This window comes from Podarcis raffonei, chromosome 7 (assembly GCF_027172205.1).
Source record: "Podarcis raffonei isolate rPodRaf1 chromosome 7, rPodRaf1.pri, whole genome shotgun sequence".
Taxonomy (NCBI): domain Eukaryota; kingdom Metazoa; phylum Chordata; class Lepidosauria; order Squamata; family Lacertidae; genus Podarcis; species Podarcis raffonei.
Window position 1 is genome coordinate 46,211,826 of NC_070608.1, and position 17,931 is coordinate 46,229,756.

The 17,931-nt window shown below is 43.8% G+C and overlaps 1 protein-coding gene across 1 annotated transcript in view; it reads right to left on the reverse strand.

Moving 5' to 3' along the window:
• The window catches only part of GREB1L (GREB1 like retinoic acid receptor coactivator), a 158,256-nt gene extending 149,916 nt beyond the window's left edge, over positions 1 to 8,340 (reverse strand). The window contains exon 1 of the mRNA XM_053396415.1: positions 8,178 to 8,340. The gene's annotated coding sequence lies outside the window, so the exon portion shown is untranslated. The remainder of the gene's footprint in view (positions 1 to 8,177) is intronic.
• Positions 8,341 to 17,931: the final 9,591 nt, after the last annotated feature.

Consider the following 17,931-nt stretch of genomic DNA (forward strand, 5'->3'; position numbering starts at 1 on the left):
CTTAACGTAACGCTGCCTTCGCACCAAGGCACACTCTAGGACAGGCAACCTTCTAATCTCTACCTCATGAAAGAAGCTCCTCAAGGGGAGGGAGAGGGAGCCCTAGTTAGGGCAGTGAGGGAGAAGAGTAGTGGGCCAGGAATGGGCAGGCCCTTCTTGCAGAACCTTTGAAGTGTGCATATCATGTAGGGAGCAGAGTTTGTTGCCTCTTTTCACCAACATCTAGAAGCGGTTCCAAAGGTTCAGAAGGGAAGGATCCCTGAATTAGCAAAAGCATGGACTCGGCAAATATGATAACACCATCTGACTGCACTCTGCTTTCTACTTGAGAACAAAAGGAAAGCCTACTGAATCAAGCCAATGACCCATCCAGTCCAGCATCTTCACAGTGGCTAGCAAGATGCCTGTGGGAAGTCTGAAAGCAGGGCTTGAGTGCAACAGTACTCTGCCCACTCTTTCTGTCTTTTTTTAAGGCAATGGCTTGTTTAGGTGGGCTAAAAGGAAGAAAACAGGAAGTATGTTCTATTTCCATCAGAATCTTTGGTTTTAGGTAAAGGTAAAGGGACCCCTGACCATTAGGTCCAGTCGTGACCGAGTCTGGGGTTGCGACGCTCATCTCGCTTTATTGGCCGAGGGAGCCGGTGTACAGCCAGCAAGACTAAGCCGCTTCTGGCGAACCAGAGCAGTGCACGGAAACGCCGTTTACCTTCCCGCCGGAGCGGTACCTATTTATCTACTTGCACTTTGACATGCTTTCGAACTGCTAGGTTGGCAGGAGCAGGAACCGAGCAACGGGAGCTCACCCTGTCGCGGGGATTCGAAATGGCACTCCTAGTTTGGGGTTTTTTAAAGTTAAAATATGGTTTGACATTTAAAGCATTGCTTATATAAATGTTTCTAAAGAAAACATTGAAAGGAAAATATAGGATCTCATTGTAGGGTCCCTACTGTAACCCAGAGGACTTTTATTCACTGAAGTCAGTGGGACTTAGACTTGAATAAACATGCCTACAATTGCATTGTTACAGTTTTCACCCAACACTTTCTATAGCTAAACTCAGTTGAGATTTATTCATGGAACTACCATGACAGATGTCTTGGGAAGCAGCACACTCAGTCTGCATACTGGTTGTAGCTGGATGTTTTCCAGATTTACCAACTGCTTGCAGTGGTGGAAAGTAGGCGGGGGTAGGGCACGCCGTCTGCAGGGGTGTGGCCCCCAGTGAGGGCGGGGGGCAGCTGCGATGGCACCCTACCGGGATCACGTGTGCTCCCCCCACACTCCTCTTCCTCCGCTAACGACTGCTTGCCAAGCTTTCCTTTCAGAAACAGTGTCAGTGTACCTAAGTATCACCAGCTGTGGCCCACCAATACTTTGAGGGTCACAGGTTTCCTACCCATCATTATATACGACACTGAGCAAAATGACATGGATTGGGGACAATGCATGAAGCCGCATAGAGGGGCAGATTCCACTAGGTACTTTTTCCCTTTCACTACGATTCCATGATGAGAAAAGTGGTAAAATTAACTCTACACATTGAACCAAACAGCCTAAACTATAAACAAATTGACCACCAGCAGTCCATAGAAACACACAGACTTTACCTGACATCTAAAAGATAACAGATGAGGCAGATATAAGTTTGACTGTGTTCAAAGTGCCATAACACTTACTTGAAAGGCTTCTGTTGTAGAATACATTGATTTCTAATGTTGCTGTTTTTTAAAACTTTAGTTCAGGGTTTTTTTAATTAAAAATATTTCATTTATTAATACTCTCATGAAGGTGTGACAGTGGTCGACAAGATTTTAAGCAACTGATCATCATTTGCTCCAGGATTTATGTTACGGGGCAGGACTTTGGTTTTGGGGGGGCAGAACTGAGCTATCTGTGACCTGGTTGGTTGGTTGGTTGGTTAGTTAGTTAAGTATTTTTATTTATTTACTTGATTTAGGTGGGCAGCTGCCCCCCCCCGCACCCTCTGGCTATGCCTATGCATTTGATGCACATAGATATAAAAAAGCAAGGCACCATAATGTGGTTGGGCAACCCTAGTGGGCAGGGGTTAGATCCAAAAGGGTGACACCAAAGGGGATAATCCTTTTTGGGGTTTCACTTTGGGGTTGTCATAAGAGCAAGGGTACTACCCTCTTCTGTGTTGTTCTTAGAGTATTATTATTCTTGAAGGGAGTTTGTTTTTATATTTATCTGACAGGGATGCCCCCTGCAAGGTGGTAAGCATTAGGCATGCTAGTGGCTGTGCCAGACTCCCTGCAGGGAGAGAGTCTGTTTATGGGGAAGGTCCTTAACTCCCTAGGCGAAAAGAGAGGCATTTCCTTGGTGAAAAACTGGGTGGAAACGGTGCTTGGAAAGTTCACTCCAAAAGAGCTGGTTCCAGATTAAGTTTGTCCTTCTACAAAATGAACTACTGTATTTTTCCATTTATAAGACACTCCCATGTATAAGATGCTCCCTATTTTGGGGGACTCCAAATTAAGAAAACACCCCTCAGCACTACCCATGTATAAGACGAGCCCCAATTTTAAACCTAAAAAACCCTAGTCTTATACACTGAAAAATACGGTAGTTCAGTTCAAGTTTATCCAAATTAACTTTTTATTTCATAAAAAGTTTGTCTTGCGCATTCAGAATGTTACAAGCTGCTGTGATAAAGTAAAGGGTCTAAAAGTAAATTGGGACCATAATCATATAATAAAATGTTTGACAGACAGAATATTAACAGGTGATGCTTCCCCTAAAATTGTATTTCCATGCCAGAAAAGGCTAACCCTGTTTAATTTTTGCTTGCCACACAGCTGTTAATGGCACAAGGCATCATGCACTTGGTTCCTGCACTTTGTACCAGTATTGGAGGACAGCAAAATTCTTCAGCAAGGAAAATACAGGAAATGCCTCATGTTCCTTCCTGTTGGTTGCTTAACCATGGTGATTAAGTCGCTAAGGAACCTTAGCAACAGCAGCACCTCCATATCAACCTAATAAGCCTTAGAACATTTATTCCACAGTTTACTAACTTTTTTATATATGTCTGATTGACTTACTTTTTGTTTTAAATGAAATCTAGGATAGGAGGGAGGGAACAAACATGAATTGTTCATAATTTTACACCAAAATGAACCTTTCATTCACCCAGCAATTATTGGAACTACTTTCAAGTGAAGTTCAGAGATGTTTAAAGTATGTAGTGAACTTTGTTCAAATAAACTAGTTAATTCCAAGAACTGGATGGAAATTAGTGGTTTTGGGATGGGGAGTTGTTGTTGCATTGCTCTTATTTGATTGATTTGTTTTTCTACATCTGCTTATTGGTTAGTTAATTTTTTTAAAAAAAATTGAAGTAAGAATTGTGTGCCTAGAGTGATATGGTGAGTGTAGGGAGAGTGTGATTGCAGTTCGTATTTATTTTACTATGTACTATGTACATTGTTCGAGATATTTATCGTTACTTAATTGTGTTACTTGAAATGTGGGAGTAGTAGTATGTGGAATTATGAATGTGGAATTCGTATTATATTTTATATTTGTTTTTTGTTGTCGTTGGGATATGTTAAACCACTTAGAGGTTTCTGTTGAAATATGAAGGAGTATATAAGCTAAATCAATCAACCTTTCAATCCATAAATCCGAAATTCTGGTTGCTAAATTGGCTGGCAAACAATAGCATGTGCTCCTGCTTCTGAATTGAACTAATGACAAAAGTAAAACGCAAGTCACTTATTTGAAGTACATGTACTTAACCATTTTGTCCCACTGACCTCTATGCAATGGGACAGAACTAGATTGTGTAACCTGCAGCTTGAACTACAAAGGATTTCAGGTTGGGTGTTGTTGTGTTTTTTTAAAAAAAAAAACACTGTATGAACTGTTTGCCTGCCCTTCACCCCATTAAGATTGCATTATTGTTCACTAGGCTACTTTTAAAGTCAAGTGCAAGATCCCAGTTGTTTATCAGATCATCCAAATAAACTACCTACATATTTTCACACATGATTTAGTCTTACCACAATTTAACTAGAGATTATACATTTAAACACAAGTAAACCCCTTGTTTATGACTAGAGCCTCAAGCTATGCTCTCTAAGCATACTCAGTTGGCAGTACATTCCACAAAATTCATTGGAACTTAATACTAAAGAAATGTGTTTAGAATTGGAGTATTATGTTGCAGTCCATTATTTGTATTCTGAATTTTACACTTGCCTTAAGGCTCCCAAGCAAACCACATAGAAATAAAACAAAACAAATCGCATAAAAATAAAATAGTAAAAACACTTCTAAAGAAACAAGTAAAGTAGCAGATTAAAATTGACAAGTCAATGAGTTGAAAAAGAAGAATGGTCCATAATTCAGGCCCCTCTCTACATTAACCATCCACCTAGCCTCAGAAGGTGGGGAAGTATCAGATAAAAGTATTGGACTAAGACCTTAATTGCTCAAAAAAAGTGAAGCTGGAGGGGCTCTCCAGAAATAACTCCATGACCACCCCACTCAACGAAGCGAGAAAAACTTGCTCCAACCTCCAAAGGTACCTCCCAGACCCCCCCACCTGCTTCCTCTCAGCTACTTTTTGTAAGCCATAATGGGCAAGAGTTAGGGGGATAGGTGAGAGCCAGTATCTCTTCAAGCATGCCTTGTACATCCATAACGTAAATGTATCCATACGATACTAGCCAGCTAGATATATAGGCTTATTCCTGTAACCGAATAACTGGAGATAGGGCATAAGCAAATTATTTTATCTGAAAAATGTCTACCAAGGGTGCTGCAATTGGTTTTTGAAGATAATCTGCCCAAGGGTCGAGATGGAGAAAATGTATTATAATTTAGATAAGCTCCACTAGGCTAAGGCAGCACAGGTGCAATATTAGCAGAGAACAGAAAAGTATTTCTTTTTCCACACTACCTTTACCACCAAGTAGGCCTTCAAATGGTTCTAGCCAGTGTTTCATCAGACTTCTTATCAGCTTCTACTCCATCTGTATCCCAGTTAATCCACCAGCTGATTCCCAAGCTCCCTGGAAAACAAGGAAGCTGATATGGTTCTAACCAGTAGGACAGAACACCTAGGAAAGCCTGGGTTGATTACCCAGATTAACTCCAAATTCCAGAGACTGACCAGGGTATCAGCAAAAATGCAATCCATGTCAGCAAGAAAATCTCCCAGGGCACTTTGAAAACCATTGGATCCATCAGATGCCAAAGGTAATCTGAACAAGGCCTTCAGCTCCCAAAACATTAAGGTCATCAATAGCCTAAAAATTACTGCAGAGGGGAGTGACCTATGGCCCTCAAGATGTCCCTGAGTTTAACAACATCTGGAAGGCCCAATGTTCCCCATTCCAGTTTTACCAGATAACCATGACAAGGAAATAGTAAAAAATGTGCATACACACACACACACACACACACACACACACTATACAACTGATCACAACCACTGAGCGTGTGCCCTACTACATGTGAAAGGGCCCAGATGACTTGTAACAACCCCATGATTGTCTGGGTGACAATGAAGTCCTGACCTATATCTATCAGGAGGGCCCAAAGGCCATTTTTATCACCTGTGGCAGGGATACTGTTGGGCAGCAGGATCAATGATACACCAAAAAGGGTCCCTAAAAACTGTCATTCTGTCCAGCTCGGTGAGACGGTATCAAAAATAGACTATGGCAATGGTAGTCAATGTGGTACCCTCTAGATGTTGGAAGCCGGGGCAACCCAGTCAGATGAGTGATATATATATATATATATATATATATATATATATATATATATATATATCTGCAACCCTGATCATTGGTGATGCTGGATGGGGCTGATGACAGTTGGGTTCCAACAGCATCTGGAGAGTGCTGTGTTGACTATCCTAGACAAAAGAGAGAGGTCTCCAATTTCCAGCAAGATCAACAGCCTCATCCAGGCTCAGGTCCTGGGTGGCATTCAAGAACAGCAGTACCAGGCATAAAGGTTTGCTGACAACACAATCTGGGTTTCTTTGGGAGGGAAACAGAACAAATAAGGGGAAAGCTCTTAAATATCTAACCCTTACTCCTTCAACAGACCATCTGTCTTGCATCACAATATATCTCCTTACTCATAATATTGGAAATGGGGTACCTACATCCTATAACCCATGCACAACTCATTAAAACACAAATAAAAAGGAAGCACAACTGTGATATTTAAAACATGAATTGACAAACAGTAAGCAGCAAAAATTGGATGTTTAAAAATATCAGCTGTTAAAATTAGCAACAGAAATAAATTTGATGGCAAAACAAATACAAGTCATTTACTAGAAAGTAAATAATCTGAACTCCATGACTTTTTCCATGAGACTGTTTTTTATTAAGGGGCATTGACGCATGGTTACTGAGAACCATTGGGCTCAAGCAGATTCACTCCTGAATAAGTATGCATAGGATTACAGCTCTATTTTGCATTTTTCACATCTGTAAATCTGTATAAAAAAATCAAAAAAATGATGCAGGCAAATCAGTTCAACTGCAGCTCTCTTCTGGTTTTTATCCTACACTATCAGCATTATGAAGGGATGAGTTCCAGACCAAGGCAGCAGACCCACACAAGTTTTCCTGGAAGCAAGTACCATTAAACCCTGTGGATGGAATTTACTTCCAAGAAAATATGCAAAGTATTGCACTGATTAAGGCATTCTCAGGATAAGTGCTCTCAGCCAGCCATCCTTAATTCAGTCCTAGAGACTGGAACCCTACTACTTGGAATTTTGTCCCACTGAAATCCACGGAGTAAATCTGCATAGAATCTGTCTATATTACTAGAGAACAAACAGGGTACTGCATGTATTATTAAGTCCAGTAAAATTTGTGGAGCCCGGGTATCTATTCAGGATAGGAATGTTGTTCTGGAACAATTCCCTAGTTCCCGGCAAGTACAATACTGTACAGACTTTGGCACTTCTGCAACCACCTTCCTCCTACTTCAAATTTACACCCGTAAATTTAGGACCCAGCAGCGATATCATGCAGTCCTGTGTTGTTGTTGTTTGTTTGTTTGTTTGTTTGTTTGTTTGTTTGTTTGTTTTACACTAAATATACTTCTTTCTCCCTCACATCTGTACTTGGTAGTTTGCATCTTGGGGGAAAGCAACCCAATTGGTACCGTAAAAGCCATCCTCATTCACCCACCCACCCACCCACCCACCCACCAAAGAACCATGAACCCCAAAGAGCGCCAAGAGCAAAAATGTTGCAGGAAGGGGCGGAGGAGGAATACCCTCCTGCCGATTCCCTTTATTTATATTTTAATTCCCCCTGTCCGCCTCCCGCCGGAGAGAAGCGCCTGTCACCTCCAACTGTCACCACAGCTGCGTGTCTCCGAAAGGGATCCCAAAACTTTCCAGCGACACGGAAGAAGACTATCCGGGAGCGCGAGGTAAGGCAAGTCCAAAGAAACACGCGCGAGTCACTATCTATTGTTTCCAACCCACTTCCTCCCGCGTGGGTTTAATTCATTCGCCTCCGATGGATCGATTCGCCCCACTCGGAGCGCGTTGATCAGTGTCTCGCGGCCAGAGGCTCGTCGCTCCGCGCGAAGCCTCCTGTTGGCAGAGGGCTGGCCTAGCAAGTTTGGGGGGAAGCGAAGGGCTCGGGCCAGGCGCACCGTCTGTTGGCGAATCTGACACCCACATGCAGCCTTCTTCGGGGGGGGGGGGACGACCAAGGCTCGGGGCAGGCCACGATCTCCCGCCCGGGTCCTCTCTCCCTCCGCCCCCCGCTTTTGCAATCTCCCTTCTCTCCAACTGGGTCAAAAGTGGACTTTGCTGGGTCCCTCAGCCCAAAGCAGCCCGATCACCCCAGCCCAAGGAAGAGCGTTTTGCACCCAAAGTAGTGACGTTTACTGGGAATGTAGAACTGACCCCCCCCCCGCAGCCCTCAACAAGCCCTTCCAAGCGCAGCCCCTTCCTCTCCTGGTGCAGCCCGACCCGGCCTGCCGTTCCCGGGAGACGAGCGAGGGACGAACCCCCCCTCCTTCCCCGCCCCTGCTTCCCTTCCCCGCCCCGGCCGCTTTTTATTAATTATTGTCGCTGTTATTATTGCAACATCCCACCAGAGCAAAGGCAAGCGAAGCCCCCCCCCCCTTGCGGGAAGTGAGGTCGCTTCTGTTTCCTTACCGTGCGAGGAGCAGGAGAAGGAGCGCAGGGTCTCGGGGGTCTCGCCGGACCCCCGTCTCTGCCTTCCGTGCCGCCCGCCCCCTCCCGCACAGCTGCTCCGCGAAACTCTCCGAAGGCGATCGGCTTGGCGCTCTCCGGCTGCCTCTCTGGCGCTGGCGCTGAGGAGGAGGAGCGGCCCAGCCGAGGGGCGGAGACAGGGGGCTGGCATGGCCGGGGCCGCCCCTCTTGGCTCGCCGGGCGGGAGGGGCAGAGACCCAGGGGCGTCCGAGCCGCGCTCTCGGGCTCCGCGTCCATTCGGCCCTTCGAGCTCTTTCCAGGGGGCTCTGACAGGGAGGGAGGGAGGCAGGAGAGGCGCCTTCCTTGCTTCGTACTGACTGGGGGGGAGGAAAGGGCGTTTTGAGGCGCTCGTGGTCGGAAACGTCCCACTCGCCTCAGTGGGGTTTGGTGGCGCGTCGCCTTTCCGCCTTAGGAAGAGTCCCGGAGAGGGGGGAAAAGAAGTAGGGCAAAGAGTCGTGGTTCTCGCGCGGATTCCGGCCACGTTTGAGGGGTGGCTGTGCGCGCGTGTGGCTTGGGGGGTGCGCGGACACGAGCACAATAGCGCAACCTTGTACTCTGGAATACGCTATCGCCACCAGATTCCGCACGGACCACAATCCTAACTTAGATTAGGAGAGGCTTTCTGACCACAAGGCACTCGTGAAGTGATGTTGAATTTGATGTTGTAAACGGACAGAACAAATACCTTCCTTGCGTTTGTTTGCTTTGCTCCGCACCTAGGAAAATGGGCAGAGGCTTTGCTATGCAGTGCAGTGGGATCCCCTCTGCATATTTACTCAGCAGGAAATGTTGACTTCAATGGGCTTATTCCCAAATAAACGTGCCCAGGATTGCAGCTTTCCCGTGCGATTCTATGGGACGGCACCACCCCTTTTTCGGGTTGCCGTATTTCAAGAAGTAAAATTCCTGACACCCGCAAAGCTGAGCTTTTTTTTTTAGAAAACCACCAAAATTGTTGCTCTTTTTTGGGGGAAACATTTTGCCACTTTGGCAAAATTCCCCCCACGCCATTTTTGCACCTGAAAACCAGGACATGTCAGTACAGTGGTACCTCAGGTTACAGACGCTTCAGGTTACAGACTCCACTAACTCCACTAATATTACCTCAGGTTAAGAACTTTGCTTCAGGATGAGAACAGAAATCGTGCTCCAGTGGCACGGCGGCAGCAGGGGGCCCCATTAGCTAAAGTGGTGCTTCAGGTTAAGAACAGTTTCAGGTTAAGAACAAACCTCCGGAACGAATTAAGTTCTCAACCTGAGGTACCACTGTAATTTTCCTGGCATGTGGCAAGCCTACCTTTGCTGAAGCTTAAGTAGGCCTTGGTCTGGTCTGGAAACCACACTTATGCATGCCTTAGCTTGGCATGATGGACAAATGAGAGGATATAGCTGTAACGTTTTCTTGGAAGTAGGCCCTACCTTCTTCAGTAGGGATTACTCCCTAGTTAAATTTGTTGAGGGTTTCGCAACAGTGGTAGAAATTGAACCGAGAATGTTGCCAGAGAGTTCCTCTCAGATAGACTTGGCCTAGAGCTGGGGGGTCAAAGGGCAGGGACGGAGTATAGAAGAAAGCAAAGCAGTGAGAGTCAGAAGAGGCCGCCGTGAAGGCTTATTTGAAGCTGAAGAGGAAGGAAGGAGGGAAAGATGGGCTTTTGTTCAGTTGGACCACCCACCTCATACCCATTCCTCCTCCTCCTCCCCCCACCCTCACCTTCCTGCTTGTCCTTCAGAAGGGGAGCGCCTCTAGCCTTGGAGATTGAGATATCAAGAGCTTAGCCAGAAATGATCCCTTGGCTTGTTTCTCTCCTTGGGGCTGAGAATGACATAAGTAGCTCTTTTTCTTACATGATAGAGCAATAACTTTGCTGGCAGTTGCAGAGTAGGATGCCAGGGAGGGGAGTCAAGAAGAACAAATTAAAACATTCCATTACCTAAAGCAGAGGCATCCTTGCACCCAAAGTTCAGAGGCTGTGCTGGTGTAAACTAAAATAACGCATAATTACAGTCTGGTAGGTTTTTGAAAATTCTTGATGCACTTGGTATACTTTATATTATTTGGATTGCAAGCTACAATAGAGTTCATTGTATAAACCCATCTTATCCTGACACTTTTTCTCCCTCTCTGAAGTGCTGACCACATTGCAATTTTATCACACCCCAGCCTACAGATGTTGTTGGACTACAATTCTCATCATCCCTGACCATCTCTTCATTCCTGATCGTTGGTTGTGGTGCTTGGGATGATGTAGCCCAACAACAACTGTACACCAGGGGTCACCAACGTGGTGCCTGTGGGTGCACATGTATCCACATAAATCTTCCCAGATGCCCACAGGTTCCTTCTAAAGTCACAATTATTCTGCACAGATAAGACTGCATCTAGAGTACTGGGCTCAGTTCTGGGTTCCACAACTGCATAGGTGTCCACAGTTGGAGGAGACCTAGAGAGGATGCTTGACCACCACCCCCTCCCTGGAATTCTAAGTGTACTGATGATTTTAATACATGGGAATGAAAGACCTCTAGTACACTTCACTAAACAATCAAAGGCCTAGAGAGATCTCAATTCCCAGTTGCAAGGCTGCCAGACTCTTGGTACTTTTCTGAAGGAGGGCCCAAGCTAGCAGCTCACTGTTCAGATCAATGTGGCTTGTTCATCTCTGCTGATGCTGCTTTCGATTAGCCTTTGCAAATCTTATGTCATCCATTACATTAGCATCAATTCCACCCCCCTCTTATTGCAATAGACTTTATTATAATAGCCTTACGCAGGCTTCCGGGGCCCCTAGAGGGGAGGAAGATGGTGATAATTGGGTTCAAACTGGAGGGATTCAGGCAGGAGTATGGAACATCCTTAACTGAAGACACCGTTCCCATCTCAACATACCCCCCTCCCATGATAAAAATTATGGATGTAAATAATCTCATGTTGCTTGGAGAAGTTTTCACAAAAAAGACCCACTTCATATACAGTCACCTGTTCTAGCACTGATCACCACAAGGTCCTTGAAGTGCAAGTAAGCTGTTACATTTGTGCAAAACGTTGTTGAAAAACCTAAACCACTTTGGCAGCGCAATGCCCCCTTTTCTGCAGAGCCAGTGGTGCTAGTGAAGCTAGAGCAGAAGGTTAAAGCAAAGACGGGGGGAGGGAAGTATCACTCTTTCGTTGATGCAAGATTGAGACACAGAAGTTAGCAGGCTCACTGAAGGTCATGAAGCCTCTGCAGCAAGATCAACAACAAAAAAACCCCTCTGAATTCTGTTCCTTGTGGCCATGTCCGTCTTTTTATCTTATTGTGTCTGAGATGACGGAGGATAATCTGACAGATACACACTTCATAACAGTACTGGAGTGTGCATCAAGTTCTTGGGTTTCATAATTCAAGACCACTGCCACAGAGAAAAGAAGTAGATCCAGGAGATAAGGTTTTCAGGGAGATGAAAGTTGAAAGAAGGTTTCTTACAACCAGTGTTGACATACTTTCTTTATCTTTCCTCCCACTGAGTCACTCTCCCAACAGACCTAAGTTGAGCAACTGGCATGCAACCACTTCTGCAGATAGTTCAAAGGCATACATCTCCTGTGAGGGATTTCTTAGAAAGAGAGAGAGAGAGAGAGCAGGTTGCTTATTTAGGACAGCATCACAATTGCTATGAGTACACGTGTTTTCATTAAGAGTGTGGGTTTCATATAGCTGTGTGCAGAGATCTTTAAATATCTGAACACATGCATCTGGGAACTCCGTATGGACACAGAAAAACAAACTTGGAAGGAACCCTGTGGCATCTTAGTCGCTCTTCACATGGAAATATTAGGATAACTTAAGTGTATACACAACACTTGTGGCTGCTGCTTAATTGCCCCCAACAAAAAGCAAAACAATGGTTTGGATCCAGACTGCATTAGTTTAACTTGGTTCCGTCCCATTGAAATCAATCCCACTGAAATCAACAGTCATGACTTGACAATTAATGTAAACAGGAACTAAGCTCACCCAACAGTCTGGCTTCAACCTTGCTTGCTTTTCATAGATTGTAATCAAAAGACAGAAATGCTCTGGGAGAACATGATGAAATTCAGCCTTGACATTTACTGAACAGTGAGTTTAATATCTTTGGGCTCCATGGGTTCATAAACAGGAGCAAGCAGCTATCATATTGCCTGCATGCTAGTTTCCACAATCCTTGCTGCACTTTTTTTTTAATGGCAAATCACAAGCCTCATAAGTCACCAGCCTCATAAAAATCACAAGCCTCATAAGTCCCTCCTGGCTTTCAGGATCTAATCATCATGGCCCAAGGAGGCAGTGAAGACCTTTTCAACTGCATCACAACAGGCCCAGAACAGGTATTCATTGTGTAAGCTGCGTGGCCACACCCCAACACCAAATTGGAGCATTACCAGGCCAGGTCCAAGGCAGCAATTGGTTTCTGCCATAAGTGCCCAGCCTTTCCCAACCCACACCCTGAACCTGCAGAGCCTCCATGGTCTTTGGAAGCAGCTATGTGGAGCACAGGGAACAGGCCATGCACCAAGGGACAGGACAGACACCCGTCCCCTACATTACACATTTTTTAATTCTCTTCCATCCCACACCTCCTGCAGATGAAGAAAATTGGCCAACTCTACCTGTGCAAGTAGCATCCAGCTGAGCTCAGGAATGGTTGAATCTGACCATTTTGGTTTCTCTAATCTTAAATTTAGTTCTCTGCCTCTCCTGATACCGATGGAACAGAGAGACAGAGATGGGTGCCATCAATATACTGATGACACTTAGTTCCAAATCCTGAATGATCCCAGTGATTGTATTGTTTATATGTGAGTGTGACCTGTCCTGCAGTCACTTGTGTTAAAGGCTGGGGTATCAATTTTACATAAATAAAATAAATAAGTATAATATGCAGTTTGGTGCTAATGAAGCATTCAGCCAGAGCAGGATACAATGGTGTCCATCTTTCGGACAAAATTTTTGGTCCAAATAATCCTTCCACTGCATAGCTAACCATGGTATGCTATATTGAAAATGTAGGCCCATGAAAATATTGAGAGTAGTTTGATTTCAGATGAATAGTAATAATGAAGTATAGTTACTAAAATTCTCAATGCATTTTCTATGCAATGCATTTCCCACCCCATTTTCTATACCACCCTGCCATGGGATACCTTAAATGACATTCAATTCCTTTTAATAGATGTTGGCCTAAAATACATTCTGAGTTCTGAATTTCTTTACACAGGTTTTTGGTGGTGGTTCTGAAATGGGCTAATTCAAACAGGCAAATTAAAATGGTGTGTTGCAGCCCCCCCCCGATAATTTGCACCTTGTTGTACTTTCTTATTTAAACAAACTGCAGTGGATCGGCAGTTCTAGAAAAAAACACACTACGAAATAAACGCAAAGATTGTGACACCTAGTGCCAATGAGCCCACATTGCAGAAAGGCTTAATGCTGGATTTAGCCCAAATGCAGAACGAAGGAAAGTGTCAGAAAAATAAATAAACCAGTGAAAAACAGTAATAATGACAGAAGGGGAAGGCCAGCATGGCTATAACAACATTTCAATAAAACACAGGCTGTTTCAGAGCCACGGTGCAGCAGGGAGTGCTTGGAAATAAAATACATTGATTATGTTCTCTAGAATGGTGATAATTAGGAACAGAAAAGGTCAAATCCCATCCCTCAGACACCTACCAAGCTCTTACTTGTTAGTTAAGGCAGTCCAGGATGTCTTGGGAGGAGAGGCACTACGAAGACAAGGTTGCCCACTGTCCCCTTAACCATTTTTTAAATCTTTATTTATTTGATTGTTTTTATTTCTGAGAGTCCTCATGGATGGAAGGCACCCGCCTCAAAAAAAGGGGGGGGGAATAATTCCCAATTTGGCAAGCTGCTACTGAGTTCCGTGTAACTCATTCATGGCCTCTATATTAATTTTATTTTTAAATGAGGAGCCCCATCCTGGCATCCCTTGCATTGGCTGCTATGGAAATGTTTCCTGCTCATCTTTCTCTGTTCTTTGTTGAGGCCTTAACATATTTGATAAAGAAGAAGAGAAGAAGAGTTTGGATTTTATATCCCGCTTTATCACTACCCGAAGGAGTCTCAAAGCGGCTAACATTCTCCTTTCCCTTCCTCCCTCACAACAAACACTCTGTGAGGTGAGTGGGGCTGAGAGACTTCGAACCCGGGAATCGAACCCGGTTCACCAGATTACGAGTCTACTGCTCTTAACCACTACACCCCACTGGCTCTAACTTAACCTCAGAGAATCCTCATGCTGGGTTACCCTGTCTGCTGGGCAGTATGACATCTGTCTGGATTTTATTTCAGATAGACTTATCCTGAAGAACTGCAGAATGATTGCCCGCATGAGTTCTCAGTTTACCTTACAGCAATTGACAATAGTGGTACCACATTCCCTGTTAGGCTCCCATCATGGATAATACAATGGTGCCACAATCCTATACACGTCTACTCAGAATCATAGAATTGTAGAGCTGGAAGGGACTCTGAGGGTCATCTAGTCCAACCCCCTGAAATACAGGAATCTCAACTAAATGATACATGGCAGGTGGCTATCCAAGCTCTGCTTAATAACCTCCAAGCAAGGAGGGTCCCACCACCTTCCAAGGGAATCTGTTCCACTGCCTAACAGCTCTTACTGTCAGAAAGATCTTCCTGATGTTTAGCTGGAATCTATGGTAATTTCTTGTAATTTGATGCCATTGGTTCAGGTCTTAGCTTCCAGAGCAGGAGAAAGCAAGCTTGCTCCATCCTCCATGTGCCAACTTTATAGATATTTGAAGATGGCTATCATATCTCCTCTCAGTCTCCTTTTTTCCAGGCTAAACATACCCAATTTCCTCAAGTGTTCCTTATAAGGCTTGGATTCCAGACTCTTGATAATCTTGGTCATGCTCCTCTGTACATGTTCTCGCTTGTTACTATCCTTCTTAAATTGTGGTGCCCAGAATGGTGTGCTCCAGGTGTGGTCTGACCAAGGCAGAATAGAGTGGTACTATTACCTCCCTCGATCAGGACACTAGATGTCTGTTGATGCAGCCCAGAATAATATTAGTGTTGTTGTTGTTTTGCTGCTGCATCACACTGTTGACTTTTCTTAAGCTTGTAGTCTACTAAGACCCTAGATTCTTTTCATATGTACTACTGGCAATCTAGGTGTCCCTCATCTTATATTTGTGCAGCTGGTTCTTCCTGCCTAAGTGCAGAGCCTTATGTTTGTCTCTATTGAAATTCATTTTGTTGGTTTGGTCCCTGTTCTCCAGTCTATTGAGGTCATCTTAAATCCTGATTTTGTCTACCCCTCCCAGTTTGGTGTCATCTGCAAATTTGATGAGCATCTTCTCATTACCTTTATTCATGTCGTTTATAAAGCTGTTGAACAACAAGGGGCCCGGGAAAATAACCCTGTGGTACCCCACTTGTCACCTTTTTCCAGGATGATGAGGGACATTAAGTCCCCATATGGTACGATGGCCGCCCGGATATTGCTAGCCCAAAGATGGAAAGAGGAAGCAGTCCTAACCAAAGAAGATTGGCAAACCAAGTTAATGGACTATGCTGAAATAGTGAAATTAACTGGAAAGCTCAGAAACCAAGATGACGAGAAATTTAAAAAAGAATGGGAAATGTTTATTATATATTTATACTATATTACAGTATATTATGTTACAGTATATTATATATACTGTAAACATCTTAATACATTGGCAGGATTTTAAAAACACTTGTAATTTTAGAGATGGTACAGTAAACTTGAGGTTAAAATAGAAATTTGGAGTAGAAATGATATGTAGTTAAAAAAGAAATGTAAGGAACCAGAGGAGGGGGGAGGAGGGAAGTAATGGGATTAGAATAATCCCATTTTATGGATATGTTACTGTTTTGATGCAAACCTTTTTTATTTTATTTTTCTCCTTATTTTTTAGTTTGTTGTTATAGTATTTATTCTCTTTTGTTTATTTGTGATGTTTGTTACACTTGCAGAAAACCCAATAAAAATATTATATTAAAAAAAGGAACGTAAGTCCCATTGGGTTTAGTGGGACTTACTACCAGGTAAGGTATAGAGAAGTATAGTATATTATGGTCACAGACCAATAAATTTTAGTACAAAAATAAAAGATACATTCGAACAATAAAAACACATATAAATATACGTTTTTCTTCTGAAGAAGCCAGCAAAAGAATTTCCTAATCTGCACTGAGATCAGAAAAACTTGGGCAACCCTCTCAGTGATATAGGATGACACATGCTGTAAATAGAATGCCAAGTTTTCAGAAGATATTCTCAGATCAATTTTTAGCAGAGGGGAAATCAGCCTCTTTCTTGACTCACCATACAGGTTAAATACAGAGGGACATGTTCAAAAGATTGCAATGCTCCCGCTCCACAGAGACCCAGCTGTTCATTAACTGAGGATCTATTGAATCATCTACTTAACCGTGCTGAAGGCAGCATGTCAAAGCGAGCCAGAATAAATGCTCTCCTTTGAAATGGTTAGTGTTTACAAGTATAGAGCTGTGGTGATCTCATAATTTGAAGAGTAATGACGAACAAGAGATATTAGCTGCAGTTCTCGGATACTGTGGATCTGAGCCTACTAGGTCTTTCGACAACAATAATTTGGGTCTTCTTTCTTCATATATAGAAAGCCCCCTTTGGGGGATTTGTAGTGCCTCTTCACAATCTTGGTCAGGGTGGGGGAGCAAAGGCGAAGGCAGGTTGCATAACAGTAATGGTCATGGCACTGGAGCAAGAAAGGAGAGACACTGAGGAGAAAATGGCAGACATTGGCAGGTATTCAATGCTAGCCGTACTCAGTGCGTAGACCCATTGGAGGTAATTAATATGACTAACTTTGGTTCATTAATTTCAGTGGGTGTACTCTGAGTAGGATTTAGCTGAATATAACCCTTTGACTTGGGAGGAGCCATTTGCTACTGTGCCTCAGGCAGCAAAATGCCTGCAGGCAGCCCTTAATTGTTTGCATATTGATCATGGCGATTCATTCATAAAAGGATGTCACATAGAGGAGGGAGAAAGGTTGTTTTCTGCTGCTCCAGAGAAGCGGACACGGAGCAATGGATCCAAACTACAAGAAAGAAGATTCCACCTAAACATTAGGAAGAACTTCCTGACAGTAAGAGCTGTTCGACAGTGGAATTTGCTGCCAAGGAGTGTGGTGGAGTCTCCTTCTTTGGAGGTCTTTAAGCAGAGGCTTGACAACCATATGTCAGGAGTGTTCTGATGGTGTTTCCTGCTTGGCAGGGGGTTGGACTCGATGGCCCTTGTGGTCTCTTCCAACTCTATGATTCTGTGATTCTATGTGCTGTAGCCAGATGAACTCCACTTCAGCAGGATGACAATAACATTACTATACTTCAATATTTACAGTGGAAGCAAGTGACATAGATCTGTTTGACCTGTGTTGATACAGTAAGGATTTGTGAGGCCCTGGGGACAAAATGTCCTGCTTGTGAGCATCTCTTAGGCATCTGGTTAGCCACTGTGGGAACTGAATGGGCCTCTAGTCTTATCCGGCAGCATTTTTCTTATGTTCCTTATTTATTTTTTACTTCCTCATTGATGCCCTCCTCAGAGCCAATGTCCTTCTTGTCCTGGCAAGGTGCAGCTTCAAAAATAAGCTGAATTTTGGGGTACACTACTAGCT